We start from the raw sequence: 5,991 nt of genomic DNA, 5'->3' as shown, positions 1-5,991 counted from the left end.
GCGCCGACTCCAAGAAACCGGCTAAGACCGCAACCACCAAAACTACATCCACATAACAGTAACAAGACGGGGTGTGGCCACAGTGCGGCCCACTACCCCCGAAGCCCGAGGCAAGCATGGCCACAGGAGGCCGTACGGGACGGCCATCTCCCGTCCGGCTCGGCACTGTAGCCATGCTAGCCTCAACGTCATCCACGACAGACGCCCGTACGGCCCACGGGCGGCGGGTCCCTTCAGCCAGAGAGAGGCGCGGAGGCGGCCCGGCCTCCCCCAGTCGGCCAAGGGCGTAGCCGGCCCCCAGAAGCCGGCTACCCCCTCCCTCGAAGCATGCGCCACATTAAGGAGACAAGACGAGGTAAGGCTACAGTGAGAGCCCTCGAGGCGGCCCACTGTAGCCACGCTTACCTCAACGAAGCCCTCGTCATCAGGGGCGAGGCTACAGTAAGCAGCCGCCGACAAGATCCTAGGCGGTGGGGCCGGCCTGTCGACCAAGAGGCCGGCAGCCGGCGGGACCCACTAGTCGGCGGGCCCCAACAGCCGGCGGAGAAGCCGACGAGCGTAGACACTGACGGCAGGGACCAGAGCCCAGCCGGATTACAATTGTACCCCCGGGGGGTAGGCCTATATAAACCCCCCGGGGCACCCATGCAAAGGGTTGTCTTCTGAGCATAGCACACACACCATAGAAAGAGAGAGAAGCAAGATCTAGCCTTGTTCTTCTTCTCCCTTGAACCCAACAGCTCTAGGAGCGATTGTAGCTACTTTTCCCGATCTAGTGATCATGCGGAGACCCCGCAGAGCAGGACTAGGGGTGATATCTCCTCGGAGAGCCCCGAACCTGGGTAAGATCCGCCGGCGTGCATGTCTTCGCCTCATCCCGTTTCCAGGCACCGGCGACGTCTTATTGGCACCCACAATGATAAGCCACCCATTGGCATATGTCGCACCTACCACCCGACACCGGGTCATCACCTTCTTCATGTCTATCATGTTGGCGCACATCTGGTTCTCTTGACGACGAATGTGCTGATTCAACTCCTGTATGTAGGCTGTAATAGATTTATCCTTCCTGGTCCAAATCATCTCCCATTGCTCATCTCGGTGTCCACATATCTGGTAGATGGTGTCCTTAAGATCCTTGTTGTATACCTCGCCGATGCGTCCAATGGCGACGTGGGCGGCCATGCTCTTTCCTAGACTCCAGGTTGGTGCATCAAAGGAAAACTCGATGGGCTCGGTAACTGGCGCGAACGTCCTTCCTGGAACATGAACTTGAATCATCCAGCGCTCCTCTTTTGGTAGAGTGGCAATGTAGGTTCCGGTGAAGCTTGGTATGCCGATGCTTAGGTACCTAGTGACTTTCTTCAAGTGTCGTCCGAAAGGTGTGTCGTCATCCGGTTGAGTGAACTTGTTCCTTGGGTCCGCCATCTATAGAGTAGAAATGGAGAAGAGTTAGAAATTAGTAGAGAAGAGTATCCTGTGGCTTTTCCTAGTGGTCGCGTCCTACAGTCGGTGTGTGCTCTGATACCATCTTGTAGCGACTAGACCTTAGACGGTCAAGTCTCTGTGCATAAGTGTCATCCCTGGATTGGTATTGCTGACACACACAGTACTCGAGGATTTATAACAGAGTTCAATCACACACTTATTACATCGAGTGTCTCAAAAAGAGTACTTATTACAATAATATGGCTGAAGGCCATCTAAATAAGATAACTACGGAAGCATCGAAGATAAATGAGTCCATCCAACTCCACGGCAATACTGTGTGCACGACAACGACCTAGCGCACCTTACTCTTTGTCTGAAAATTCTGCAACATAATACGTTGCAGCCGTGTAGGTCAGCACATGGAATATGCTGGCAAGATAACACTATAGAGCAATGAACAAATAACAGCTATCACTACATGCATATATGGCTGGTGGAGGCTCTAAGGTTATCATTTGCATAAAGCCAATTTTTCCCTACAACAAAGGAATACATTTTATTTAACTACAAAGTTATGCCATCAAATGAGAAGGTTCCTGCAACTGAATCCCAAAGTAATAATTATAACCCAACAAATTTTATTAAGTAAAGTGATGAGATCAAATCAATAATTCAAGTACCAGATACTCAAGATGTCCATAACCGGGGACACGGCTAACCATGATTAGTTTGTACACTCTGCAGAGGTTTGCGCACTTTTCCCCACAAGACTCAATCTCCTTCGTTGAATTTCTCGCACTACATGGTGTTTGAGAAACGGATGATCGAGACACAATCTTTCCGAAGCATTACTCTTTACTCTGGGTAGACAGTACCACCTATTTCCCCTACATCTGCTAGCCTACCACTAAAAGAGGTCACACAACATACTCAACTATGCCAGAGCCCATAATGGCTTATGGCTGCACACGGAAGTTTCTAGCATGAATAATCTTATGATCCCTTTGAGCCTGGGTGGCAAACCGTAGGATGATCACACGGGTACTCCGGGATATCCTAGGACAACACTGGATTGCTCCAGGTGCCCACAACCAATCCACCCAGATGTGTATTTAGGTAGCCACCTTAAGCTTCCCTTAGTTAAAAACTCTCACATCTTGCATGAATCTCACATACCAATCCACGTCTACGAGCATAGCAAAGTAATGCAATCATAACGTAGTAACTCCCGGGGTTTGAATATAAGACAATAGGTCCCTACCTCATCAACTACTTCCCAAATACCCACATGTTATCAAATCCTACTCATGCAATGTTTGAGGGTTGAAACTAATGCATAAAAACTGGGTAATAAGGGATATGATCAAAGTGTTACTTGCCTTGCTGACGATCGGAAAACCCAAGAGATTCGTAGTAGCAAGCCTCGCACTCCGGAAACTCTATCGTGAACAAACAATAGCATACATAAGCACTCAAGCATAAGATGCAAGGTTAAAACCAAAATAAAAGATCTAAACAGAAAGTACAAGGGAAGAGCTTCAATTAGCAAAAAGAATCAATCGAATCGGAGATACGAAACTCAAACTACGATCAAAAGAAGTTCAAAAACAAATCTGCTTGAAATCAAATTTTAAATTTTCAAAATCATGTTCAAGTTGTTTATCTGGACAGAGGGGAACAAGACAAAGATTTTGGCGTTGGTTTCACTGGATTTGGATAAACAAGCAAAAAGTAGTGAGGGTTTGAAGATCATGGACTAGTATGTAAGAAAACTATTCATGGATAGGTCCCTGGCCGAAAAATAAACAGAAAAATAAAAATCTATCGGACGAACGTCCGCTAACAGAGACTAACGAATGAATTCGTTTGTTAACAAATCTAAACAGGCGAACGTCCGCTAACAGAGAAGTCATGTTACTAACAGAGAAGTCATGTTACTAGACCATGACGAACCTACGAACTATGAAGAAGCTATGATGAGCCCAGATTCCAATAAATGGCTTAAGGCCATGAAATCTGAGATAGGATCCATGCACGAGAACAAAGTGTGGACTTTGGTTGACTTGCCCGATGACCGGCGAGCCATAGATAATAAATGGATCTTCAAGAAGAAGACTGACGCTGATGGTAATGTTACTGTCTACAAAGCTCGACTTGTCGCGAAAGGTTTTCGACAAGTTCAAGGAGTTGACTACGATGAGACTTTCTCACCCGTAGCGATGCTTAAGTCTGTCCGAATCATGTTAGAAATTGCTGCATTTTATGATTATGACATCTGGCAAATGGACGTCAAAACTGCATTCCTTAATGGATTTCTTAAAGAAGAGTTTTATATGATGCAACCAGAAGGTTTTTTCGATCCTAAAGGTGCTAACAAAGTGTGCAAGCTCCAGCGAGCCATCTATGGACTGGTGCAAGCATCTCGGAGTTGGAATATATGGTTTGATGAGGTGATCAAAGCATATGGTTTTATATAGACTTTCGAAGAAGCCTGTATTTACAAGAAAGTGAGTGGGAGCTCTGTAGCATTTCTAATATTATATGTGGATGACATATTGTTGATTTGAAATGATGTACAATTTCTGGATAGCATAAAAGGATACTTGAATAAAAGTTTTTCAATGAAAGACCTCGGTGAAGCTGCTTATATTGGGCATCAAGATCTATAGAGATAGATCAAGACGCTTAATAGGACTTTCACAAAGCACATACCTTGATAAAGTTTTGAAGACGTTCAAAATGGATCAGTCAAAGAAAGGGTTCTTACCTATTACAAGGTGTGAAGTTGAGTCAGACTCAATGCCCGACCACTGCATAAGATAGAGAGAAAATGAAAGTCATTCCCTATGCCTCAGCCATAGGTTCTATCATATATGCTATGCTGTGTACCAGACCTGATGTGTGCCTTGCTATAAGTCTGGCAGGGAGGTACCAAAGTAATCCAGGAGTGGATCACTGGACAATGGTCAAGAACATCCTGAAGTACCTGAAAAGGACTAAGGATATGTTTCTCGTTTATGGAGGTGACAAAGAGCTTGTCGTAAATGGTTACGTCGATGCTAGTTTTGACATTGATCCGGATGACTCTAAGTCACAAACCGGTTACGTATTTATATTGAATGGTGGAGCTGTCAGTTGGTGTAGTTCCAAGCAGAGCGTCGTGGCGGGATCTACGTGTGAAGCGGAGTACATAGCTGCTTCGGAAGCAGCAAATGAAGGAGTCTGGATGAAGGAGTTCATATCCAATCTAGGCGTAATACCTAGTGCATCGGGTCCAATAAAAATCTTTTGTGACAATACTGGAGCAATTGCCTTAGCGGAGGAATCCAGATTTCACAAAAGAACCAAACACATAAAGAGACGCTTCAACTCCATCCGTGATCAAGTCAAGGAGGGAGACATAGAGATTTGCAAAATACATATGGATCTGAATGTAGAAGACCCATTGACTAAGCCTCTTCCACGAGCAAAACATGATCAGCACCAAGACTCCATGGGTGTTAGAATCATTACAATGTAATCTGGATTATTGACTCTAGTGCAAGTGGGAGACTGAAGGAAATATGCCCTAGAGGCAATAATAAAGTTGTTATTTTATATTTCCTTATTCATGATAAATGTTTATTATTTATGCTAGAATTGTATTGATCGGAAACCCAAATACATGTGTGAATACATAGACAAACATTGTGTCCCTAGTAAGCCTCTACTTGACTAGCTAGTTGATCAAAGATGGTTAAGGTTTCCTAACCATGGACATGAGTTTTCATTTGATAACGGGATCACATCATTAGGAGAATGATGTGATGGAGATGACCCATCCGTTAGCTTAGCATATTGATTGTTCAGTTTTATTGCTATTGCTTTCTTCGTGTCGAATACATATTCCTTCGACTATGAGATTATGCAACTCCCGGATACCGCAGGAATACCTTGTGTTCTATCAAACGTCACAACGTAACTGGGTGATTATAAAGATGCTCTACAGGTATCTCCGAAGGTGTTTGTTGGGTTGGCATAGATCGATATTAGGATTTGTCACTCCGAGTATCAGAGAGGTATCTCTGGGCCCTCTCGGTAATGCACATCATAAGAAGCCTTGCAAGCAAAGTGACTAATGAGTTAGTTAAAAGATTATGTATTACAGAATGAGTAAAGAGACTTGCCGGTAACGAGATTGAACAAGGTATGTGGATACCGACGATCGAATCTTGGGCAAGTAACATACCGATGACAAAGGGAATAACGTATGTTGTCATAACGGTTTGACCGATAAAGATCTTCGTAGAATATGTAGGAGCCAATATGAGCATCCATGTTCCGCTATTGGTTATTGAATGGAGAGGTGTCTCGGTCATGTCTACATAGTTCTCAAACCCGTAGGGTCTGCACGCTTAACGTTCGATGTCGATTTAGTATTATATGAGTTATGTGATTTGGTGACCGAATGTTGTTCGGAGTCCCGGATGAGATCACGGACATGGCGAGGAGTCTCGGAATGGCCAAGAGGTAAAGATTGATATATATAGGATGATAGTATTCGGACACCGGAAGTGTTCC

This window comes from Triticum aestivum, chromosome 4D, assembly GCF_018294505.1.
Source record: "Triticum aestivum cultivar Chinese Spring chromosome 4D, IWGSC CS RefSeq v2.1, whole genome shotgun sequence".
NCBI classification, from domain to species: domain Eukaryota; kingdom Viridiplantae; phylum Streptophyta; class Magnoliopsida; order Poales; family Poaceae; genus Triticum; species Triticum aestivum.
The sequence above is the reverse complement of the archived record's forward strand: the minus strand, read 5'-3'. Positions refer to the sequence as shown.